The sequence below is a fragment of the Protopterus annectens genome, chromosome 6.part0 (genome assembly GCF_019279795.1).
Source record: "Protopterus annectens isolate FY-2018-M chromosome 6.part0, PAN1.0, whole genome shotgun sequence".
NCBI classification, from domain to species: Eukaryota; Metazoa; Chordata; order Ceratodontiformes; family Protopteridae; genus Protopterus; species Protopterus annectens.
In genome coordinates this window covers 405,020,180-405,048,081 of record NC_056737.1, presented here as the reverse complement: position 1 = coordinate 405,048,081, position 27,902 = coordinate 405,020,180, and the positions used below count along the sequence as shown (strand labels likewise).

The following is a 27,902-nucleotide window of genomic DNA, read 5'->3' as shown; positions in this document are numbered from 1 at the left end:
GCTGTGCCTCCTCACATTACAACTAAGTACAATGCACAAACATTCTTAACAAATAATGAGATGGGAAACAAACAAAATCATGAGAGATAGTTGACTAGATTAGCCCTTTCCTGATATTGAGTGTTTATTATTCTTCAAACACAGAAAATATTTGCATCCTGCACATTATTTTTCAAGAAAAAAATGCTATTGAATTCATATTTAAGGCACAAAACTCAAAAAGTGTATCCATTTCAGCTTATGACACTTTACATATTTTAAAATAGCACATAGTCAGTACAGCAAAGTTTGCTCAAATAGTTCATGCAGACGGAAGAAGCTATTAATGTTCCTGTGCTGAATTTTTATTAAGAATTGGCTTCCCTTGCCTTACAATTAATCTAACTGATGTACTTTTTCTGGCTCACACTGAAGATAGACTTTCAGTATAAATATCCTGCTACTGACATTGTGGGCGTCCGATGGAGATATAGATATCTTTTTATTTTCCAGTTAAAATGCATATTATCTTTGAAGTGTGGATTATGCACAAACATTTCAGTACTGCAGTGGTCCTAACATCAGTAAGTAGATTAATGACACTAGATATTAACAGGATAAATTCTATTAAGGGTTACCTTTGTTATATATTTGTAGTTTAATAGGAAAAGGTGACAAAAATGATTGAAAACGCCAGCACAGCAAACATGAGAGACTACACTTCAAGGTTTTATTTCATATAAAGATGTGGATATAATCAGCCAAGTGAGAAAAATGTCATAGCAATCAGACAGGGGCATGCCAGAAAGAAAGGTATTGCAGCAATAGTATTCTAACACATACGTACTACTCTGTTTGCAAGTAAAATGTTACAGCTAAAGTGAAATCTAAAATTAACCAAAGTGGCAAACTTGCAGTGAAAAGTTACGTAAGAAGACATGTGTCTCAATGAGGTAATTTCACACAGAGGATATTTATATTTAAGGTTAGAGGTTCAGCGCACCTAACATTTAGGAAGTAATATCCTCTGAGAACACAGAATTATAGCATAGAAAGGAAGATAAAAATGAAAAAAGAAAAGATCCTTTTACTATGTTTAATAGACATTATATATTAGAATAACTTCATTATTTTAACAAAACATAGATTAAAATATGTTCAATAATTTTAGAATGGATTTTGGTAACTACAATATATTTTTACTGTTTTTGAACTGCTGTGCCTAATTGCAGTTTATATACAGCACCCTCATCGTATAGACAGAATGGTATACTCTCTGATACTTCGAATATATAAGAATTTCAAAGTACTAATCCGTAGGCAAAGCATTTTACGAAATGTGAGATGTAAATAAAATAAATGTATGTATAAACACAGCTGTCAGTTATATTTGGTAAAAGCTATGAAATGGACAAAAAAATAAAGCAAACTTAGGATGAGCAAACTGAAACCAGTAAATTTTTATGAAACCATGGCTTTTGTTCCTGTTCCCCCAAACTTTCCTCTAAACTCCAACCTCAATCCACGCCAACCATTACAAATCTTAGCTGTCTTTTCATACATGTGCTTACCCTTTGCCTTGCATCCTTCTCCTTACTTACCTTTTTATTTTCTCAGTGTGTCTTTTTAATCCCCTTTGGACTCCACTGAGCTCTATGGTCACCCACTGTTCACTGCAGTGACCATCAGCCTAAGAACTGTGCTTGCTCCTACATCCCTATACACGCCTACCTTTATATCCTCTTCAGGCACTCAGGTGTGACATCGTTGGTGAGATTCTGTGCCTTACCTATTAGTTATTACTTAGTACGGTGATCAAATTTAGATGGGGACTGAAGACTCAGCAAAGTGTACTGTCATCATGAAATGCTTGAGAAGCAAAGGGATAGCTTAATGCAACTACCACCAAAGTTCACTGGCATATCTGCAACTGAATCTAGCCTCTGAGAAGTGTAGACTTCAGATGTGTACCATCTCCCTCCATACAACTTATATAAAGAGTGTGAGAGAGAGCAGTACAGTGAATGACTCATTAACTGAACTTCCAAAAGCTCATTCCATACTTTTCTATTTTCATCTACCTCCTACTCCCATCCTGCTATTTTTGATAACTTCTCCTATAACACCCCAAAACCCAAATGCATGTTATTGTTTAATTGCCACATTTTATACTTCTCACCTCCAGTTAGTTCTATTCTCATTCCTCATTTATTTTTCTTTTAAATAGTTAAACATAGTATCCCAGTACATTCCTCTCTCTTCCTCAAAACGTCTCATCTAAAAATAATTTGCTTTGTGTTATTGTGGTATTTATTGGTTATACCTCTGTTGTATTAACTTTTCCACATGTTATACATCAAAGACAAATATAAAAGCAAAAATCAATTCAAATTAGTACATATGGCAATTCAATAACAGAAAGATTCAAAATGAATTTATAAAACTGCACCCGAAACTGATGTAAAGATTAGCTTTGCAGCTTTATAAGTGATGGCTGGTTTTGAACTCATTAGCTTTCTACTGTTTTACTACTTGCTACTTTTCTTATATTAGGGCCATTGCCTAAGACACCACTATTGAGTGACACTGATAAAATATACTTTTGAAAACACAGTTTGCAATCTACTAAAAAAAATTTGTGTACAAATTTCCTGTTTTTTTTCCAGTTTAGGATACTACTCTATAATATTAAATGTGTCAGAAAAATACATTATTTCAGCTGTCAGCTTCCACAAACTTTCTGTAAACATATAGTTTATTGTGAGGAAAACTTAGCCCAGCAGCACTGATGTGAAAAATCAATGTTCTAGTTGTTTTAAAGTGCATCTACAAAATGTTGTATGTGCACAGGAACATGTACCAACAAATTTAACATTTAATAGTGTTCCCAAGCAAAAACAAGTATAGCTGGTAATCTTTCATTATATCAGAGTCAAAACTTTAGCTGATAAAAAAAGTCAAATTGCATGCTGTCACATTGGTTAATTGAAGGTCGTAGAATGGCTTTTCAATGAATGAAAGTTGCTGAAAGGCAAATTACTGAAAAAAAACACAATATGGGTGTTGTCAACTGCCTTATTAAAACAAGCTTTGGTGTTACACCACACCAGTGTCATGAAATATATCACTTTCTACACTGTCAATAATCTGGCTGTCAGAAATGCTCAGAGAAATATCACATGAGAAATGTTATGTGCACCAATTTATAATACTGCCACCAGTTCAATGGCTATAAACTGTGAAATTGAAAATTAAGACTTTGTAATATATACTGTTTCTTTTGTTTTGCATATCTTTGATGAAGGACTTGTTTTATATCACAAGTTAGAAATAACTAAAAAAAAAAACCAAACAACACATACAGAAGTCCAAATTAAATACTGTGGCCAATTACATTATCAAGAGAGAAGGTACTTGCAGTAATAAAGTTATGGTTTGCATTAATTAATTAGGATTGGGATTAGTGTAACACTAAGCTTTGTATTGTATCGAATTACACCCCCAAAGGGCAATTCAACAATTACATGAATACCACCTTTATACTAGCCTATAATTAAAAATATCAACAGAAGATGAGTTCCAATCAATGTAAGAGGTACACAAAACAATTTCTTACCTGTGATTGTAACAAACTGAATCAAGTATATGAGTTTTCAGGTGAGGAAGTTACGTAGCCTAAAGAAAAAAATATAAATGCATATTTTTTAAATCAGCATAGATCATTATTCACTAAAATACAACAACATATGCCCCCCCACCCACCCACACATATATTAAAAAAGACACACAAGAGGGACATACAAACATGCACAAATGATTACTTTTAAATAAAGACAAGAGTAACTAGTATCCAGCAGCTCAAAAGTAATCAGTATACAAACATTTCTTTAGTGCATTTCATTTGTTCACTAAAGAATAGTTTTGCAATGGCATCTTAAAAGAGCAAGGCATAATCAGCAATGTAAATTGCAATGCAAAGCAAAGCAATGTTTCATATATTGGAATGATGTCACTTTCATTCCACTCCTCCTCTTACTCACACTGCCCTACCCTAGCTCAATTATGCTTTCTGCCCACCACATATGGGGGGTTGGGGGACAGGGGGTGAATATGTTAATTTCTTCGTAGGAATCTTCTACTGATGTAACTGTCTGTGCTTCTTCTTCTTTGACCATCAATTGTCTGTATCTAAAACATACTGTATCATATCCTGGTATTTCACTTGCATTATCTGTTGCATGCAAATTTTTGAACTATTACTGTATTAATTTCTTGTTAAACTACCTGTTTGATTTTTTGTATCTATGTATGTATGTATATATATATATATATATATATATATATATATATATATATATTCAAATAAATAAATAAATTATCAAATGTAAACATAATGTAAGAAAGTACTGACTAACATATGTACCTAGGATTTTAAATTACTAACCTTCTTTTTTAATTCAAATTCTTAGTTTTACAAACTGACTCACAAGCAGGAAACATAGTTTGTGCAAAAGATTGTATTAACTACTCAAGATCAAGGCATTTCATCTCAAAAGGCTTTTTCAGAATCTAAAGTAATAATTGTAAAATCTTAATTAATGTGGACACACCCCCAGCAATGAAATGAAACCTTTTAAATCACAAATAAACTACATAAACAATAAAAAAGTATAAAAATAATCAATTCTTACCCACTCACATCCCCTAAAGGGCCCATCTGTATACCGGAAGAATGCAAAGTTCCTGTAATCACGGCTGCATAGGTAAAAAACACACTCTCCATAGCCAAGAACACAGCATCCATGAGACCTGACAACATCCCAGGCTGCATTCTACATTAACTAGAGAACAAACTGGCACCCCACCTACGTACAATGGTCAATCATAGCCTCACCGCAGGCTTTGTGCCCACTGAATGGCACACAGCAATGGTTATCCCACTCCACAAAGGGGGAGCCACCACGGACCCTGGGAACTACCGCCCTATTAGCCTGATGAGCCAGGTCTGCAAGGCTATGGAACGTATCATCATGGAACTTATAAACGATGACATTGGTAATATCCAAACTCTGGACCCCACCTAGTTCGGGTTTGTAAAAGGCAGATCATGTCTCCTAAACCTGATAGACTTCTTTGAAGTGGTCACCAAAGCCGTAGATGAGGGTAAGGTGGTTCACACAGCCTATCTAGATTTTGCCAAGACTTTTGACACCATCCCCCACTCTGGAATTATAGATAAACTCACTAAACTAGGTATAAATCCCTATGTCACAAGATGGGTTGCCAACTGGCTCACTGACAGAACCCACACTGTGAAAGTAGCAGACTCCAAATCCAACTTCAGACCAGTGACAAGTGGAGTACCACAGGGTTCAGTGCTGGGTCCTCTCCTGTTTGGTATCTACTGCTCTGTAGTACAGACTAACACAGAAGGTCTTTGGCTAATGAAGTTCGCAGATGACTGCAAACTAGGAGCCATAATCAAAACTCCTAATGATGTAGACATCCTACAAAAGGGCCTCACTGAAACAGATGCCTGGTGTCAAAGCCATGGCATCAAGCTCAGTGCCAAAAAGTGCATTGTCATCCCTTTTGGTAAAAACTCTGTACCCATGAGGTACCACATAGGCGGTAGTCTACTTAACACTGAAAGTCTGATAAGAGACCTTGGGACACAGGTGGACAGTAGTCTCTCCTTTGATAATCACATCACCACAGTAGTCAGGAAATCCTTCTTCGTGGCACACCTCATTACAAAAGGTTTCTCATCCAGGAAAAAAGAGGTCATTGTTCCCCTCTACTCATCAGTCATTAGACCCATTATAGAGTACAACGCCCCTCTTGGTATGTACCTTACAAGACATCTACAACAACTGAAAAGGCCGCAGAAATACATCACAAAGAGGATTACTGGCTTCAAACAGATGCCCTACGCAGACCGTCTCAAAAAACTCTAGCTTTACTTCGTTGCATATTGCTTACTCAGATGCAGTCTCTGCATAACATACAAAGCTATGTCCAACCCAGAGATGTTGGACATACTCCACTTAAAGAAATCCCAATCCCTCCAAGCTACACGTTCTAGGGACCTAAACCTTGTCACCACAATAAACAGAACATGCTGGAGGGATAGATTCCTGTCCCAGAGACTTCCCATACTCTGGAACAAACTACCTATCTATATCAAACAAAGCTCCTCATTAGCACTCTTCAAAAAAATCTTGATGATTGGATGGGAGATAGGAAATTCACCCCGGAGATCACTTCTGTTGCTCTGTTCGACAGGGGGACAGGAAAATAATTTTCTTGGATGGTGAAAGCCAGGGTACCATTTAGCTAGGCTTATATAGGCCCTAGGGCCAATAGCCTATTACCTACCTATGAACCTATGAATGATACAGTCATGACCATCATGTTATTAAAAAAAATAGTCCAGCTGCCTTTAAACACCAGTGACTAGAGAATGAAACTTTTTCATTTAAGCCCAGATAAAAGTGGGCTTCAAGCCTAAGCTGCCAGAGTAGTTCATACTTTTCAGATTGAATAGCCTACTTTTTTGATTTTTGGTACAAAACTGAAAAATAAAAATCTTTAAATTCAGAACATAATATGGCATGCCTTGTCAAAGCATTTTTGCTGCTATAATAAATGTGTTCATAAACATGTTTATGAAACGCGTTCTGTTTTTCATAAATAAAAACACTGACAGGCTTCTGCTGATCGCTGCAAAACTTAAGTAGATTTTTTTCACTGTATATTGCACTTCTGAACTGCATTTTTACCATATCACTGTTTATTTGAACTTTAGTTTTCTGAAATGGTTGCACTTTGTTTACTGTAGCATAGAATAGATTCAGACCTGCTGAATCTAGTTATGTTTCTATAACGTGAGCAGTTAACCAGACCATCTTTTGTTGGAGAGGGTTCCCCTGCACGCTAGTGGCAGGAGTGTGCACTTAGAACTCATCTGATTGAAGTTTGCTGGAACAGGGCTCAATTTTGAGCTTTTTTATTGGTTAATTTGTTTAAATCAGTTTGTTGTTGTTTGTTACATAAGCAGCGGGTTTGCGCTTGTTTGTGCGTCTCTCATCACCTAGCAATGGTGGGCACTGTTGGCAGTTACAGACGCAAAGACTTCTGCTTGCAAATTTTCCCTTATTACTCTGTTGGTGCTCCATTGGTAAGTTCTCGTGATTGCCCCTCACTGACAGGTTATACATTCAATGAAGCTCCTGAGGTACCAACACAGATCCTACCCACTAGCCCTTCATATTTTTTGTCCACTTCTCCTGTCCACTACTTTACCTGGTCTTTCCTGTCCTCTCCCTGTTTTCTGACCACATCAACTTACCTAACATTATGGATGGACAATTTCCCACAGTTTCTGCATCTAGCCTGGTCGACATGGGGATCCTGAGGCAATGTAGCAATTGCCTCATGTACACTGACAACCCACTTCGTCTAGTCCACACAAATTCATTATGTGAGAGATGCATCTGTATCAAGAACCTAGAATCCAGGTTCTCTCATTCACGAGTCAGTTCTTCTGATACTAAGCAGTTTGCCAGCATGCACTTCCTGCACCTACCAAACCAAAAACAAATAAACCTACATATGCGGAGGTCCTTACCAGAAGTTTACCTAAACATCAAAGACCTCCCAAACAGAAACCCAAGCATGAATAACATAATCAATCCTCTGCAGAACATAGTACACATAATATATCACACACCAGTGTCTCACCAGTCAAGTCCCCAAGGCATAACACGAAACCAAGCATCTTATTCATAGGTGACTCAATTGTGAGACATAGGTGTCCCTCTCACCAGGTTGGATCAGGAAAAAGTCACAGTCAGCTGTCTGTCAAGTGTCAGTATCCACCACATCACACATGCACTGTTATGACTCTGTCATAGTCCATGTTGGTGTGAACGACTTGAGATGTACCTCACTGGACTATATGAAGAGAGATATGACTGAGCTCTCTGATTATGCGTCTCAGGCAGGCATGTCCCTATCCTTAAGCAGCATTTTACCTTCGCCTAGAATGATACCTCAATACAAAAAAAAAATGATTGACTTCAACAACTGTCTTAGTTTCTGCTGTCATTCAAAGTGGATTCAGTATCTGTCAGCCTGGATTGACATGGTAGACAGACCTCGATGCTTTGCCAGAGATTGTCTTCATCTGACACCCCTGGAATTTCGGTTACTGGCTAAGGCTCTTGCCAGCCCCATAGTGCCTTTTTTAGGCAATGTCACAAGAACAAATTTCCCAAATGTAAAAATATCCTCTAAAAATAACCTCAAGGTTATGCTGCTAAATGCTAGGAGTCTAAACCAGAAACTGCACTCACTAGAAGTAGTCCTCAGCTTAGAAGATGCTGACATTTGTGTAGTCACTGAGACCTGGTTTAAGGCTGCGGAGAGCACTCAGGCTATACCAGGTTACATTTTCTTCCACATGTTCAGACCACAAACTAAAGGAGGTGGTGCATCAATACACATTAAAGATAAATACCTCTAGATTGGTTAAACAACACAATTCCCTTGAATTACTTCAGGTGCAGTTGACTGTAGGTAAGACCCCTCTTCAGGTCATTGCTAGCTATAGGACCCCCTCCATGAATCAAGACATCCACTCAGCCTACTTGGATCTACTTGAGTCATTTCAGATACAACCAAACACCCTGGCTTTGTATGACTTTAATTACCCGTACATTGAATGGGTAAATTATATTTGTTCTAACTCACTTGCCCAAAGGTTCCTGGACTTCGTTAGCTCCAATGCCCTGGACCAGCTGGTTGACACATCCACAAAAGGCTCAAACATCCTTGTTCTGGTGCTCATCAACATGGAGGACTGCTGCACCAGCCCCAGTGTGTGCCCATCCCTGGTGAGATCTGGCCACAAATCAGTCTCGCTAGAAGTAACTATAACATAAGACCCCCTGCCCCCCTTAACAACAACTAAACTAAAAAACTTTTCCAAGGCCTATTACAACCTCTTACCTGACAGCATAAATAGCTTCATAGCCCCTCCCCCAACTGATGGAAAAGACACCTATGCTGAGTTATACACTAATGCTTTATACGAGCACCTGTACAATTGTATTGACTCTGCTGTACCTGATAGAACCAAAGCAAGCTCTTCAAGAAAAAAACAAACCTGTCTGGTGAACAACTGCCATTAATAGGTTATACAATAGGAGAAAGAATTTGTTGTCTAAGAGTAGGAAGGAACAGTCTAAAAACTGGAAACACTTCCAGCAAATAAGCACCCCAAGCAAATAAGACTCCTAGTGAAGTCCTCCAAAGCTGACTGTGAATGCAAATTAGCTTCCATAACGAAGGATAACCACAAGACATTCTTTAGTTACATCCATAACCTCAAAGGTAAGGCCCAAATTTGTGCTGAACTTGTAGCTAGTGGTACTACATATACAGAACCTGTGGATATAGCAAACATGCTGGCTGACAGGTTCAGTGAAAACTTTACTCCCTTGTCCTTGCCACATATACCCCAAAGCATCCCCTAATACCTGTCCTGCACCTAGTATCTCTAAGAAGCAGGTATTAAACACCCTCTCTAAGGCCAAAAATACAGCCTCTATGGGACCAGACAACATTTATTTTATTTATGCAAACAAAGGTTACTTTTTAACTGTTTTACTACTTTCTAAGAGGAAAAGATATATTTCAATAAACGTAGTGGATTACAGCAAAGGAAACCATCCTTCCGTTTTTGGTGTTGCCAGCATTTGGTTAGTTCTAGGAATTAGCGTCACCATTGGACACACTTTTCAATCATAGCCTAAGAACTGGCTTTGTCTCAGTGGAATGGAAAACAACAACAATCATCTCTTTGCACAAAGGGGGTGCATCCACAGACCACAGGAACTACAGACCCATTAGACTAACCAGCCTTATCTGCAAGGCCATGGAATGAATCATTATGGACCTTATTAATACAGATATAGAAAATCTCCAAACGCTGGACCACTCCCAGTTTGGTTTTGTCAAGAGGAGATCATGCCTGTTAAACTTGGTGGACTTCTTCGAAACAGTCACCAAAGCCCTAGACAAGGGCAAATCTGTGCTTATGGCCTACCAAGACTTAGCCAAAGCCTTTGATACAATCCCCCCACTCAAACATCATTAATAAACTCACCAAACTGGGTATCAACCCATATATTGTCCAGCGAGTTGCAGACTGGCTCACTGATAGAACTCGTACAGTCAAAATAGGGGACTCCACCTCATCCATCAGACCAGTAACCAGTGGTGTTCCACAGGGATCGGTTCTGAGACCCCTACTGCTCAGAATCTACTTCTCTGAAGTACAGATTAAAACTAAAGGACTGTGCCTGACAAAGTTTGCTAATGACTGCAAATTGGGTGCAATCATTGAAACCCAAAGTGATGTCAATATCCTGCAAGAAGGTCTTACACAGACTAATGACTGTTGCCAAAGTCATGGTCCTAAACTTTATGCAAAAAATGCATTATCATCCCCTTCCACAATGGTGATGTTCCTGCAAACTACCACACCAATAGCAATACGCTAAGCACACAGTCAGTGGTGACAGATCTGGGCACACAGGTCGGCAGCAACTTTAACTTTAATCGCCATGTCTCCACAGTGGTAAGAACAGCATTTTATATTGCTCATCGCATACATAAGGGCATTGTCTCCAGAAAAAAAAAGAGGTTATAACCCCCTGTAGTCTTCCCTCATCATGCCAATAATAGAGTACAACATTCCCTTTGGTATGTTCCTTTCCAATCACCTGCAGCAATTAGAGAGGACACAAAGACTCCTTACAAAGAAAATTCAGGGTCTTCAAAATCTGTCTTATGCAGACAGACTGAAATCATTGTCATTTTATTCTGTGTCATACAGACTGCTCAGAGGTGACCTGTGCCCTGCATATAGAGCAATCTCTGACCCAGCTTTAAATGGAAATGCTGCACATTCGCAAGTCAAATGGCACACAGGTCACTCACTCAAAGGATCTTAATCTGGTATGTAACATCAACAGAACTTGCTGAAGAAACAGATTTGTCTCACAGAGGTTGACCCACCTTTGGAACAGGCTTCCTATTCATGTTAAACAAAGCCCCTTATTGGCCCTATTTAAGCGTAATTTGGAAGATTGGATGGGTAACTGGAAATTCACCCTGGAGGTTCTACCTGTGTCCCTCTTGAACAGGGGAAAAAGGTGCTGATTTTAATGTCTGTTTGAACCAGACACCCTTAGGAACACAGACTGAACTTGGCTAGGCTTGTAAGGGCCCTGGGGCCATTAGTCTAGTAACCTCCTATGGTCCTTTGATGATCCTATGATAGGAAGTACATATAGCTAAAGGGCAAATACCAACAATAGCACAACACCCTTCATTAATAAAATAAAACATCAGCCATAAGCTTTTCCAAATGAACAAATAAAAACTCTATACTTTTATAGGTTCATAGGTGTGTACTAGGCTAATGGCCCTGGAGCCTTTACAAGCCTAGCCCATAGGATTACCCTGGCATTGTACTACCCGACCTTAGTTCCTAGTGCCTCTGTCGAGTAGAGCCACTGGAGTGACTCCCGGGGTGAATTTTCTATTTCCTATCCACTCATCAAGATTTCTCTTTTCTCTATTCCATAGCATGGACAGTCTCTGCGTTATGAACCTGTCCCTCCAGCATGTTCTGTTGATTGTGGTAATAAGGTTGAGGTCTCTGGAGCGTGTGGTGCGAAGGGATTGGGATTTCTTTAGATGTAGCATTTCTAACAGAGCTGAGTCAGACATGGCTTTGTAAGTCAAGCAGAGATTGCCTCTAAGTAGGTGCTATGAGACAGAGAATAGTTGGAGTTTTTTGAGTCTGTCCATATAGGACAAGTGTTTAAGGCCTAGGATCCTCTTTGTGAGGTACTTTTGCGGCCTCTCCAGTTGTTGCAGGTGTCTAGTGAGGTACATGCCAAATGGGGCATTGTACTCGATGACTGGCCTAATGAGGGAAGAGTAGAGGGAGACAATGACCTCTTTCTTCCTGGATGCAAAACCCTTAGTAATGAGATGTGCCACATAGAAGGACGTTCTGACCACAGTGGCAATGTGGTGGTCAAAAGAGAGGTTGCTGTCAACCTGTGTTCCTAGAGCTCTTATAACGCCTTCTGTGTTCAGTGGACTACCATCGATATGATAATTCAAGGGAACTGGGTAAGGGGGATGACGACACATTTTTTGGTCTTGAGCTTAAGGCCATGGTTCTGGCACCAGTCATTGGTCTCACTGAGGCCTTTCTGTAGGAAGTCAACATCACTTGGGGAGTTAATAATAGATCCCAACTTGCAATCATCTGTGAACTTTGTTAGCCAGAGTCCCTTCGTGTTGGCCTGGACTTCAGAGAAGTAGATACCAAACAGGAGAGGACCCAGGACCGAACCCTGTGGGACTCCAGTCTTGACTGGTCGACAGTCTGACTTGGATTCAGCTACTTTCACACTGTGGGTTCTATCTGTGAGTCAGTTTGCAACCCACCTAGTGATATAGGGGTTGATGGCTAGCTTAGTGAGTTTTGCTATGATGCCTGAGTGGGGAATGGTATCAAAGGCCTTGGCCAGATCAAAGTAGGCTGTATGAACCAACTTGCCTTCATCCCACAGCTCTGGTGACTGACTCAAAGAAGTCGACCAAGTTGAGCAGGCATGATCTACCCTTCACAAAACCAAACTGTGTAGGATCCAGAGTTTGGAGATTCCCTATGTTGTTGTTGTTGTTGTTTGTCTTTCGGCTTTTCCCGGTTAGGGGTCGCCACAGCAGAACTCTGGTCTGCTAATGATTGGCAGTAGATTTTGATGAACGCTGAGGTGCCAGCTCGCCGTTCAACCTTCAACGAAGGCATGCCCATTTATGCATGTCTTTCGAATGCCCACCCAACCGCGGGGAGGACATGCAGGCTCCACACAGAAGGAGTTTGGAGATTCCCTATATCCTTGTTTATTAGGTCCATGAGGATGCGTTCCATAGCTTTGCATATCAGACTTGTCAGGCTAATGGGACGATAGTTCCCGGGGTCTGTAGTCACTCCTCCCTTGTGGAGAGGGATGACTGCAGCAATGCACCATTTGGTAAGGACAAAGCCTGAGGTGAGGCTGTGATTGAACAGGGCACACAGGTGAGGTGCCAGTTCACTCTGTAGTTCATGTAGAACACAGCCAGGGATATTGTCAGGTCCCATAGAAGCTGTATTCTTGGCCTTGGATAGTGCTGTTTTAACCTGTGCAGCAGTAATACTGGGTGCTTGTTATACATACAATACAGCATTGTAGTTGCAGAGGGGAAAATGGTAATATGTGCATACAGGTAGACTGATGACAGGAAAAAACTTTAACTGTATCTGTGTTGTTATTTCCGGTTACTGCAGATGACTAAACAAAGTGTCAGAATGAAAATGAAGTCCAAGTCTGTGATCCAGAAATACTCCACCACCACCACTTCTCTTTGCTAGAATTTCTCCATGTCTGTATAATGCTATCATAGTAAGAAAAGAGTGGAGGTAGTAGCTGTGGTTCAGTGCACTCCATAGAGACTAAAAAGGATTTTCAAGTCAAAATAGTCTAAAAAAATCAGAAAAATTCTCAGGTATTTTCTCCAAACATTACTGAGGAAATGACACTTTGGGCCTCATGATGTCTTTGCTCTTTAATATCTTATTCAAACTAGTCCCAGATTTCCTCACAAAAAATTAAGCTTTTATTTATTTATTTATTCATTCTTTTATTTTAACAAGGAGCTATTTTTATTACCAAAGGAAAAAAACATAACAATTCCGGGTAATATAAACTAGACAATCCTCATGCATGGCACACTTAATCTTTTTGCATTAAATGTTTGTATAATCATATAGATCTTTTTATCTTATATAGTACTAATAACTAAACATTTATCAGACAGTCGGTGATTACACATTGCATTTCAATCTTGTTTTTTCAATTCATTCTTCATTGTTAAGGAACTCAAAAACAAGTTATAATTGGCCTTCATCCATTCAATAAATCCATATTTCCCTTAAAAAGGGGGAAAAGAAAAAAAAAATCAGAATTACACACACCCACAAAAAATACTTGCAGAAAGACATCAAGTATTTCTTTACCTTCTTTTCTATTAAACAAATAAACTTTCACTATGACATAAATAATTAAACATTTCTTTAAGTTACTGCATGTCACTCAGGCTAATGAGTTAATAACTCACTGTTTGCCAGAATTTTTCTCAAGATCATTATTCATTGTTTATTCTCATAAAGACCCTTTATTTTTCAAACATTTATGGCTATGATCCCTTACAGATCTCAGTTCCACATCTTTAACCTCCATGATCTTTTATTTCTTTACATCATTTATTATTTTTTCTTTAGATTTCTGTTACTGTAATAACGTTCTTGGCTACAACTAAAATCAAAAACAACAATGCTTTCATCTATTTAGCACATATTGTTTTATACAAAGTCAATATAAATGTCCTTAAATTGAGATTAAATTGTTTTCCGAATATACAACTAAGCATATCACTCAGTTCTAGCTTATACTGAGTCAACCCAGAACATTCCCAAAAAAGCATATTTAAAACTGTTCCTCTCTCTAAGCCATCACAATGCAAACAATCACCCCTGAGAATTCTAAACATTTTTTGAGTCTTACTGGAGTATAAAATATTTCTGTAATAATTTCCATGCAAACATTCTGAACTTTCTTGACTTAGTTGCATATCTACGGATGAGTCAAATCTCTTCCTGCAGTATATCCTTCTGTAATTTCCCACTCTAAGATGTTTTTAATTTTATACAATTAATCACATTCAGATTTAGTATAATCTCATATGTTCTGCTTATAACTCCCCTAATCACCATTAGATCTGTTCTTGTCTCAGTTGCAAAGTCTACAATTTGTGGTTTAATGTGACTTTTTTCCAGCCTTTTGATATACTCCTTCATTTCCAACATAAGCCCTATATATATTATATCATTCAAATCCTAGAAACCTAAACACCTCCTTACCTTCTTGCCACTTAATAGTCTCATCTGTTTTCAACATCTGTCCCCAATATTCTGGCTGTTTATTTCTCTGTTTCCATATTTCTACCAAACCGTAATTGATTATTTTCTTATTTTTCATTACAGTATAGCCTACAGAATAATTCTCTTTTCCACAGCCTGACTTCTTTACTGCAAATATCTGTTCAATAGTTCTTTAAACATATGATAGCACATACTGTTCTCTGAGAAGTTGTCCTAAATCTGCCCAGATGCCTATGTAGCAAGCTATGTTAGTCAGAGCAGGTACTATCCCTAGCATGTTTTCCATTTGTTCATATCTTTTAAATCTTGGATCACCTAAAGCAATTTAATCTGCATAGCCTTATAGTAAATTTGCAAATCTAGTAATCCTAAATCTCCTTGTTCCTCTGCCATTGTCTTTTCAATTTCACATTTTCCATAATCTCCTTTCTCATATTTTTCCATATCTGTTCTCTTGGTTGATACATGTATGTTTGAGCTACTTATAGAGCTAATTGGGCATTATAATTGCTTGTAGTTTATAACTGATATCCATAAATAATAATTCCCATTGTCTGATTTAGTGTATAATCATTTGTTTGGTTCTTCCCAAATTTCCTTAACTGCATTTTCTGCATCTTGCCCAAATCCTAAAATATCTCATTTTTCCATACACTCATGACAAGGAAAATGTCTAAATCATATCATAAGATTTGATAGAATTCATTATAGTGGCTTTGGTCTTTAATTCAATTATTTTGTATGCTGTGATACTAACAAAATATTTCAACGTGTCGGATATAATATTTGTTCCTATGTCCAGAGTGGATACATATAAAATTATGACACCTGCAAAAAGATCAAGCTTTTCATTTACATTTCATTTATATTCTTTAATATTGTACTGTATAATTTCCCTTGCTAGAGGCTTAATACAGTGCAAATAACAAAGGTGAGAGTTGACATCCCTGATTATTTCCTCCTGTGAGATTAAACAGTTTGCAATGTTCACCTCAACAATTAATCCTTTCTTGTGCACCTTTATAAATGTTCAATATAAATGCAACCCATTCTCATAGAAAACCAAATCTATTCAATGATCTCTTCATAAGTTACCAACTCATTCTATCAAATGCATGTAATTCAATGAGTCATTGTATTAATATTGTCTACGGCATGTTTTTGAATCATAAGAGTTCTTCTAATATTATTGAATGTTATTTTAGGTTCAACAAACCTACGTTGGTCTAAATCTATAAGTCTTAGCAGTATCTTTGCCATTTTTTGAATCATAAGAGATCTATTAATATTAATGAATGTTTGTTTAGCTGCAATAAAACCACATTGGTCTAAATCTATAATTCTTAGTAGTATTTTTGCCATTATTGTTGCCTAAAGTATCTTGAATTACTTGAGACGTACCTCCCTGGACTACGTGAAAAGAGACATGGAAGAGCTCCCGGATCATGTGGTCCAGGCAGGTATGACCCTAGCCCTGAGTAGCATCCTGCCTTCGCCCAGAATGATACCACAATATAAGGACAAAATGATTGACCAACAACTGGCTAAGCTTCTGGTGTCAATCAAAAGGGATCCAGTATCTGTCTGCCTGGGACAACATGATCGACAGACCACAATGCTTTACCAGAGATGGTCTGCACCTGTCGCCCCTGGGATTCAGGTTACTGGCTAAGTCTCTTGCCACCCCTATAGTGCCTTTTTAGGCAAAGTTCAAAGGACAAAACCACCACCATAACAGGTACAAGCATGCAAAATCTGAAGGTAATGCTACTCAATGCCAGAAGTCTAAACCTCAAAATGCACACTCTCAAGGCACTCCTAAAAATGGAGAAGATCGATATCTGTGCAGTAACTGAGACCTGGTTCAAGGCTCCAGAGAGCACCCCTGCAATACCAGGTTACAACTCTTACCACACGTTTTGGCCACCAAACCAGGATCGAAACACTAAAGGTGGAGGAGTGTCCTTATTCACCAAGGATATTCACACCACTAGGCTAGTTACCCAACATAATGCATCTGAAATTCTCCAGGTGGAACGAACACTAGGTAAGACTGCAATACTAATTGTAGCTTGCTACAGATCCCCCACCATGCCCCAAGTTTCTCACTACACCTTTCTAAACATACTGGAAAATATTAAGATGCAACCAAACACCCTAATACAGGGTGATTTCAACTACCCTGACATTAACTGGGAAAACTACTCATGTACCAACACCTTTGCCCAATAGTTCTTGGAATTCATAAATTCCAATGCCCTGGATCAACTAATCCATAGTCCCACCAGGGGCTCCAATATCCTAGACCTGGTAATTACCAACATGGGAAATTGATGCTCCACACCTATGGTCACTCCCTCGTTGGTCAGGTCAGACCATAAGCTAATCACCCTAAAAATCCACATCCCACCCCACTCCCCAGTAAGGAAACCTCCATAAGAAACATCTCTAAAGCCAACTTCATCCTACTCAAGTCAGAAGTGAAAAACTTCATGACACCCATGCAGACGAGAACTGAAAGTTCAACTGCTGAGTCCTACACTAAGGCACTGTACGAGCACATCCACTCATGCATGAATCGTACCATCCCAAATAGAACCAAGATGCTCTCCTCCAAAAAAAGGAAGCCAATATGGTGGTCCCCTGCCATAAACAAACTTTACAACAAAAGGAAGAAACTGTTGCAGAAAAGAAGAAAATCCCACAATGCAAAAAATTCCCTTACCAGCCTCAGTAAGAAGTTGAGATCCCTTGTAAAATCCTCCAAAGCTAGTTACGAAAATAAAATTGTCAAAGATTCCAAAGACAGCCACAAGGCATTCTGTAAGTATGTCAAGAATCTAAATGGCAATGCTCAGATCTGCTCTGAGCTACAACAGAATGGCATTAAATATATTGATCCCAAGGATATTGCCAATATCCTGGCAGATCGATTCAGTGCCAACTTCACTCCCCTCTCACCCCCTAAACAGCCCATCTCAATACTGGAAAATTGCTAAATTCCAGTAATAATGACCACACATGTAAAAACGCACTCTCCAAAACTAAGAATACAGCATCCATGGGACCAGATGACATCCCGAGCTGTATACTATATGAACTACAAAATGAACTGGCACCTCACCTAAGTGTCATGTTTAATCATACCCTCACCTCAGGCTTCGTGCCCACTGAGAGGCGCACAGCTACAGTTATGCCACTCCACAAGGGGGGATCCACTTTGGATCCCGGCAACTACAGCCCCATCAGTCTGACGAGCCTGATCTGCAAGGCCATGGAACGTATTATCATGGAACTTATAAACAAAGATATTGGCAACCTTCAAACACTGGACCCCACCTAGTTTGGGTTTGTGAAGGGCCGATCTTGTCTCCTGAACCTGACTGACTTCTTCAAATCAGTTTCCAGAGCCGTGGATGATGGTAAGACAGTCCACACAGCCTATCTGGACCTCGCCAAGGCCTTTGACACCATCCCCCACTCTGGAATCATAGATAAGCTTACTAAGCTGGGCATTAATCCCTGCATCACTCGATGGGTTGCCAACTGGCTTACTGACAGAACCCACACTGTAAAAGTAACTGACTCCAACTCCAGCTCCAGAGAAGTGGCAAGTGGAGTACCTCAGGGTTCAGTCCTGGGACTGCTCTTGTTTGGCATCTACTTCTCTGAAGTACAGGCCAACACTAAGGGACTCTGGCTAACAAAGTTCGCAGATGACTGCAAACTTGGAGCCATTATTGAATCCCCAAATAATGCGGATACTCTACAAAAGGGCCTTACAGAAACAGATGCTTGGTGCCAGAGCCATGGGCTCAAGCTCAATGCCAAGAAATGTATAGTTATCCCCTTTGGGAAAAAATATGTACCCGTGAATTACCACATAGGTGGCAGTACACTAAACACTGAAAGTGTGATAAGAGACTTAGGGACACAGGTGGACAATGATCTAACTTTCAATAACCACATTGCCACAACAGTCAGGAAATCTTTCTATGTGGCACACCTCATCACTAAGGACTTTTCATCCAGAAATAAGGAGGTCATTGTCCCACTATACTCATCCTTCATTAGACGCATTATAGAATACAACGCCCCATTTGGTATGTACCTCTCAAGACATCTGCAACAACTGGAAAGGCCGCAGAAATACCTCACTAAAAGAATCACAGGCCTAAAGCAGATGCTCTATGCTGACCACCTTAAAAAACTCCAGCTATACTCTGTTGCATATCGTCTACTCAGAGGCGATCTCTGCTTAACATATAAGGCCATGTCAAACCCAGAGCTGTTGGACATGCTACACTTAAAGAAATCTCAATCCCTCAGAGCCACACGCTCCAGGGATCTAAACCTTGTCATCACAATAAACAAAACATGCTGGAGGGATAAGTTCCTGACCCAGAGACTCCCCAGACTCTGGAATAGACTGCCCATACATGTCAAGCAGAGCGCCTCCTTGGCCCTCTTCAAAAGGAACCTTGACGATTGGATGGGAGAAAGGAAATTTACCTCAGGGATCACGTCAATTACCCCTGCTAGACAGGGGTCCAGGGAAGTAAATAGTGTGGGAAGAAATAGCCAGGGAATTGTTATGGCTAGGCTTGTATAGGCCCTAGGGCCGATAGCCTAGTACCAACCTATGAACCTATGAATTCCTTATACTCATGATTAAATATTCAGATGAGTCAAAATACCCTGGATCGAATGGAGCTTTGCCTTTCTTTGATATTGTTACCACCACTGATTCCCTTTACAATGAGGCTATATTACCCATAAGGAATTTTTTTTAAAAAGTAACCAAAGCTTTATCTCATCTTCTGTCACTTTCATGGGTCTTACATGTGTGCTGATGCCTAATTGTTAATTCAGTTTAACTTTTTTATATCCTCCTTAAAAAAGATGTTCTTTCCCTTTCCATTTTCCGTGGCAGCGGCAAATTCCTCAAATATATATTAATTGCATGCATATTGTTATCGACTTAAAGATCTTGTGAATGTAAAGAACTATAAGAGTTTAACATTACCTCCCTTATTTTGCCTGTCTCTACTTCTATTTTACCAGTTTCCAGATTTCTTATTTTAATTATTGTTTTTCCAGTTGTTGTTTTCTCAAACACTGTGCAAACACTGTAGTTGTTCTACGTGGATTATCTAAAGACAATCTACTTAAGTACCATTGCTCTATGCTCATTTGTATTCTTCAAACACTCTTGTATTGTGTTCCTAGCATCCCTCAACTAGTCTTCAAACTGTTGTGACCAACCAATTTTCTTTTGTCTTTTTAAATCTTCAAGCATTTTCAGCATCTGTTATTCCATATTTCACTTGCTTTTTAGTAACCAGATTTTTTATCCTGAATTTACAACTCCTCCATTGCTTTGCTATTCCCATTCTACTCACATCAAGAAGTTGTGCTCTTATGATTTATTCCACCCATTCACTAAACACCTTCTTTTTCAAACAATACACTGGAAAATGCCATTGTTTTCAGAAAACACCCTTATCTGCTTCCAAAACTGTATCTGCAAAAGTGTACAATCCAGTAAAATCACTGGATGCATATACAATGTTTGAGTCATGCATATACAGTACAGAGTCGATTATCCAAACTAATTGGGACCTAGGGTAGTTTGGATAATCAATGTTCAGATAATCAAGCATATAATAGAACAGAATAAAAACTTCTAAAATCTTGTTTTTTCTGCACACAGGGAATACACTTTTCAATAATTTAGCAAATTCAATGGACAATAAAGAATATTTTTCAATCATGAGCGAGCTACAAGCTCAAAAAACACGCACAAGTGAATACATATAATGTTTACATATTCAGACTGTATGATTTTTCCTACCTGAAAACTTTGGAAGGCTGCATTCGGATAATTGACGTTTTGGATAATCAACATTCAGATAATTGACTCTCTACTGTATGCCATTTCAAAACATAACATCTATCTAATTTTTCCAAAAAAAACGCTGCAATGTACAAACCACACAAAGAAGAAGCAGCCGCACCAGTCCAGTAGCTGTCAGGGCAAAAGCTCACGATAAGGCACAAAACTAAGCACAAAGGTTTATTAACGTGCAAAAGATTCCAGCAACAAGCACTACACACGTTTTCGTCTCCCAAGAAGACTTCATCAGATAAAACACTTCCCATAAACACACTGTTTAAATACCCTCCCCAAATAATGTAATCAATCAATTAATTACTCCATCATTGTTAATTGACCTAGAAAACATTTTTAAAAACATTTTTTTAAAAAATATATTCATTGAATATTTAAAAGTAATAAGCAATGCATGTTAAACTGCATCCACGACAAATGGCACTAGTAAAATTGATTTGAGAGAGCAATATCACAAAATAGAAAATACAGATACAACCTATATATATGCAAAACTTGTTAAATGTGTTGTACTTTAATTTTATTTTATATGTTGTGCCTTAATTTTCAAATAAGGCACTATAGAAATGGATTCGTTTAACCCAGGGGATTTATTGGCTTCCAACAAGATCTGCCAATATGTTTCCTTGTGGACCAATCTTGCCTCCCAAGGGCCACCCCTAATATCCTTGTGGACAACCTCTATGGCAAAAAAAACAAAAATTTAGCATCCTCACATAAAATAGTGTGTTTGTATAAAGCACTGGTGTTCTTACATTTGGCAATATCATAAATATGTTCGTAAATGCGTCTGGAGAATAGCCTTTCAGTTTTGCCGACGTAAAACGCCGGACAATTCTGACATGTTGCCAAATAAACTAGCCCACCGGACTTGCAGTTATAGTGACCCCTTGCCTTTATGTCCCTACATCTACTCTCCAAATAGACATGACTAGCTTGCATAACGTGCTTACAGGAAGAACAGTGACCACACTTAAAGGTACCTATATTGGTTCTAGAATGTTGCAAGGAAACATCTTGTTGTTCCAAAGTTCTTTTGATATTGGTACCCCTCCTAAATACAGTTTTAATGTCCCTGTCCTTGAAGGTGTCCAAGTCAGTCAGATCCCTAAACATGCCCCATTCCTTTTCAACCATGTTTCTGATGTGGGTCGCGTTTCCACTAAACTCAGTAATGAAGGTAAAACAACCAACATACTGGTCTAACATGTTACCTATGGGTCCGTGTTCTTGAATAACAACCTTTGTTCCTAGAATGGGACCAAATCTGGAAGACCTTGCCAAAGTGACCTCTTCTTGTACAGCCTGGATCAATGATACAGGATAACCCCTTTCCAAAAATAGGGATTGCAAAGTATCACATTCCTTATAATAGTCCTCGTCCAGAGAGGTCATCCGGGAAATACGAACGTATTGCCCCTTGAGAATCCCCCTTTTTTGGAAACTAGGATGCGAACTCTGATAATGTAAATACCCGTTGGAAAATGTGGGTTTTCGATAAATGTTAGATTTTATCCCCTGATCATCCTTAGTAAGTGTCACATCAAGGTAATTAACACTGTGATGGGATATTTGATGGGTAAACTTTAAAAAATTAGTGGTGGTATGTATGTAGTCAATAAACTTTCCAATACCATCCACGGGTCCCGTCCAAAAAATACAAATGTCGTCAAGGAATCTACAATAGTGATTCCAAAATTTGGAAAAGGGGCTGTTCAAGATATATTTCTTCTCCCATATAGACATAACAATGTCGGCATAAGTAGGTGCACAATTAGCCCCCATGGAGACACCTGTCACTTGGTGAAAATATTCACCGGAATAGAACACAAAATTGTTCTTTAAAACAAGGCCCAGCAACTCAGTAATAGCATGCACATCATTATTAGTAATCTGGGGACATAGCCACAAAGCTTCTTCCAACCATTCGAGACCCAATTCAGTAGGAATAATGGAGAAAAGATCCACCACATCAATGGTTAAAAATACCATGTTGGATTCAAACAAGTGGGGAGTAATACTATGCAGGAAAGCCCAAGAGTCTTTAAGAATATATTCCTGCCTACCCCATAACTCCTTCAATCTCCAATCCACGAATTTGGATATAGTATGGGTCTTCGAAACTTGTGCTGCTACAATGGGTCTTAATGGTGGATCAAGGGGGTTTTTGTGCACCTTAGGTATCCCGAAAATGGAAGGTATCCTAGGTTCTGTATTGGAAAGAAAAGTATAGGTTTGAAAATCAATTACCTCCTGGTCTAACAAATCCTGTATAGTTAGATCTATCTTGTGATAGGACACATGAATTTCGTTCAGGGAAGCAGAAGTATATTTTTCGTGGTCATGTAAAATATCATACATCTTACCCTGATAAACAAGACAATCCATTATAACCGTCCCCCCACCTTTGTCCGGTTCCATAACCCTCAGGGTGGAGTCTCTACTAAGCTGTTCCAGTAGTTCTTTTTCCTGCAATGTTAAATTAGCCACAAACCGGTCCATTCCCAACTCCCTTCTAAACCTGCCCTCAATCCTTTTCTCCAAGTTCTTAAGCTGTGGGTGCAGAGGAGGGTTAAAGGTACTAGATTTTCTTAAATGGAAGCTAGGAATGCCGTTGGAACCACCCAACAGGTTTTCCAGGTTGAGCTTACGAATGAAAAGTTTAAGATCTAAAATGGCATGAATTAAATTACTACGTTTTTTGGGGACAAATTTAAACCCCTTGGTAAACAACTGGAAACAATGATCCGAAATAACAAAATCACTATAGTTGTAAATGTGATAGTTGTTTTGAGTATGTAAAGTATATTGTCCCAGGGATGTAATGACCTGCACATTGTTGTTTACCAGTTCTGCCTCTGATTTTTCTTCCACCCCCGAACAAACCCCCCTCCCCCTCTCTGTTCTGGAGGGGCTCCAATAATTTAGCAAATTCAATGGACAATAAAGAATATTTTTCAATCATGAGCGAGCCACAAGCTCAAAAAACACGCACAAGCGAATACATATAATGTTTACATATTCAGACTGTATGATTTTTCCTACCTGAAAACTTTGGAAGGCTGCATTCGGATAATTGACGTTTTGGATAATCAACATTCAGATAATTGACTCTCTACTGTATGCCATTTCAAAACATAACATCTATCTAATTTTTACCAACATCCATAGATCCTGAAAAGTATGTATATTCAGGTTTCCTATGCCCTAATCTCATTAAATCTACCAAGCCAAATCCACGCATATATATATCTCTCCAAAAATCTACTTTTCTTTTCTGTGCCCTCCTGAAACATATTTATTTCCAATAGTGTTTCAATCCCCTGCTAATATCATACATCCTTGGTGAGAATCAATTATTTCCCTATAACAGATTTATTATTATGTTTAGTGGATTTCAGAGATGCATACACTACCACTAATATAATTCTTAAACCTTGCTAATAACCTTTAATCACTATAAATTTACACTGTCTGTCTTCATTTTTTTTCCTGAACTATTATTCCAATTCCTTTCTTGATTAATTTTAAAACTCCTCTTTTTCAGTCTCTTTCTCGCTCTCAAGTCTTGTGTAAATGTTATCCTTTCTACTCTTTTTCACAAAACATTCATACCTTTTTGAATCTACATGTGTCTCCTACAACATTAGGTGGGCTTCACTTTGACTATATAAGTCAATACTTTCTCCTACATTGACTTAACCACAAAGCTATTAATGTTCCATACTAAGCATATTTCTATTCCTTATCTTAACTCATTTTTATGCTTCTGAAAAATCTTGGTCTACAATATTCCAGCAAAAACCTATGCTGAATCATTATTTATTTTTCTGGCATAACATTTATCCTGCCCCTGATCTCGCATACTGTCTACAAAAATCAGCCCTCCCCTTCCCATTGAAAAAAAAAGCAACAGAATAACTACGTACATACTTTAAATTGCAAGGACAATAAAGTTACATGCCTTAAAAAGGAAACAAAATACTAATGTAAGAAAGATCTACAATTATGTATATACATTCCCTCACCTACACTCTCACCGAGGATAAACAACTCATTTTTAAAAATTACAAAAACACAAATGAGATACTTTTCACCTGTCTGCAACAGTACATTTTGATGTGTCTAAATAAAATTCCACTTGCTCTTATTGTCCACATTCCTTACCAATATTTATCAACATACATATTGTCTGTTAAAATAGTTAACATTTTTCATTTTTAGCAAAATATACTTGCATTTTGCCTTTTCCTATAAGCTGGCACAATTCTGTCTCCATGTAATCAAGTGTTCATCCTGTCTCCTTAATTTACAAGGCAGAGCCTACAGATATCAAACCTTATTTACTAATAACTACTTCTGCTATGTAATTCACATTAGCTAGCAACAAAGTTTAAAAAGTCAAGTTTGTTTGCTTTCAGTACACAGCCTTCAATCTGCCTCAGTCCAATATCATTAATCATTGCTTATCAGTAATTTCCCCAGGTAACCTGAAGACCTTTATGCCAATCCAAGAGTTTTCCAAATGCACTTGTTACACTGTTAACATTTAATCTGATGCTGCATTCTTCTAATACTATTAATCAGGATATCACAGCTAAAACTGTCACTGCATTTGTTTTAAATGTGGTCAAACTTAATGAAAACAAATTAAGAGATGTTATCAACTAAAGTAATATAAAGAAGAAATCAAATGAAATAATAGTCAACATATTTTGCAACTCCCTCAACCTCCCCTACAGTTCCATCTCCTGAAGTCTTATATTATTTGATTCAATGCAGTCTTATAAAAATCATTTATTTTAAAGATATGTGAGTGGATTTGGTTAACTTTAGTTTCCAAAGAGGCTGATGCATTACCTCCTTGAGTTGGCATCTCCAAACAGTTTTCTTTCTTTCTCAGACAAAACACTGGAATCAACAATATCTTGTATATTTTAAGCAGTCCCTCCCTTTTATTTCATTTTTTTTCTTTTGTATTGATCTTCTGTAGTCATAAGCACTTCTTGCATCAAAGTCTACTTCTTTTGAGCAGTAGTTTCTGGCTTTACATGTTTTAATGTCTCCAGCCAGGATCTTTCCTTTCCAGCTGCTTGTATCACTGCTGCCATCTCCAGACTCTCAAACATATTTTAATTTCATTGTTGTGCTCACCGTCTGCAGAGGGGGATTACAAGATGGCTGCAGTAGTGTCAGCAGATAAAAAGAGAGTTCTACCTAAGAGTCATTATGAACAGCAAAGCTTGCAAACTACTGTAAATTGTTAACAGAAATTGATAGCAGAACCGTCTCTGATGTCCAGAATGTTAAGAAAGAAGAGAAATGTGAAGTAAAAGGGAGAACAACTGTGGAAATTCAGAAGGGGATGGAAATCAATGTGGAAGCGAGGTGAGAAGAATAGATGGTAATGACAGCTAAAGGAAAAAAGTTATCAATCACCTTAGCAAGAATGATTGACCAAATGCACTCTGAGATTTTCAAATTAAGTGGATCCCTCTTGGAATACACAGAGACAAATAACAGATCATTGCAGGAAACAGAAGATGTTTTAACTAGAAATTCAGAGGAAATAACTGGTTTACAGACTGCTGAAAAGGAGAAGAAAAAAAATGGAACAGCAACTAAACTGTGAAAAATGACAACAGTGTCTGAACTCCGGTATATATCACACATAGACAACTTGAGGATTTATAGCAGTACCAGAACAAATCGAAGGGAAAACTGTGAATACTTTGTGAAAAAATACCTCAGCACATGGAATGGCCTTTCTACTGGTGATACTGAAATGGAAGGGGCACGCAGAGTAAATGATATTCATTTGAGACAAAGCAGCTGAGACATATTGGTTAAATTGATGACATACCAGCTAAAACTGGAAATTCTTTCTATTTTGTGAAAGAAAGGAACAATCTTAAAAACTGGACACACAAGAGTCTATATAGATATGGACATTTCATTACAAACACTAACAGGAATGTTTTTCTTTCTTCCTTAAGACTCTGCAGAGAAATGGAAAATTATTTCAAGTTATTGTATCTTGTGTTGCTTCAAGTCTTCTACCCAGTTAGATTAAAAACGTTCACAGACTCTTGACAGTCACAAGATGAAATGACAAAAAAAAAAAATAGCTCAAGGGGAGGGAAAATGGTGAAGGAGCAAGCAACCAGATAAAAACATAAAAGTGCAAACTATGGGCATTCAGTGGAGAGGCTTTCTACAAAGCCTTTTCCTGTTTTCCAAAAGAAACTAATGGATAAAACAAAGGAGATAAAATTGTTTTCAAAAAAGTGAGAGACTCCAAAAAATGCACTGGAAAAACTGAGTGAGGATAGTACTTAAAATTGATATATGTTTATATGGAAAATGATGTGTGCTATATCCAAAATGTGAGTTGCAATCAGAATGGCATTTTAAAATCACTGAAACCAGTAATTACTTGAGCAAAATATCTATCTGATTAAAATAAATGCAAAATATAAGAATCACATTTTAGATTTTACTTAAAAATTAAAGTTTAAGTCTAACTGAAGGAGTAGCTATACTGCAAGTTGTCTGGTAAAAACCCCATTTGTTTTCAAGCTGTTAAATGAGTTGTCGCTTTCAATAAAAGTAGTGTGGCACTGGGGAAGGAAGAGGAAAAAGATATAAATATACTATGAATGAAACAGTAACTAATATATGGTGGAAATAAGTAAGCAATAATATATAAAGTTAACTCTTTTAATGTGTGCATGATGTCCAGGAATTAATTTCTAAGTTAAAGAAACAGGTATGTTGGCTGAAAAAAGAAAGATAGCACTGGAAACTGAATAGTCAGTGATGTTTTATACTAAATTGTATGTTGCACATTAAAAGATATCTTTAAATGATTGCAATCAGTAAGTACTAGTGAGAAAAAATATATAATATTGCATGCTGTTCAGTTAAAGTCACATTTGT

The 27,902-nt window shown here is 38.0% G+C and overlaps 1 protein-coding gene across 2 annotated transcripts in view; it reads right to left on the bottom strand.

Moving 5' to 3' along the window:
* LOC122804340 (serine/threonine-protein kinase PAK 6-like) overlaps positions 1-27,902 on the bottom strand; it is a 1,141,536-nt gene that overhangs the window by 864,163 nt on the left and 249,471 nt on the right. For both annotated transcript variants that reach the window (XM_044074151.1, XM_044074147.1), the window contains exon 2: positions 3,596-3,654. The gene's annotated coding sequence lies outside the window, so the exon portion shown is untranslated. The remainder of the gene's footprint in view (positions 1-3,595; positions 3,655-27,902) is intronic.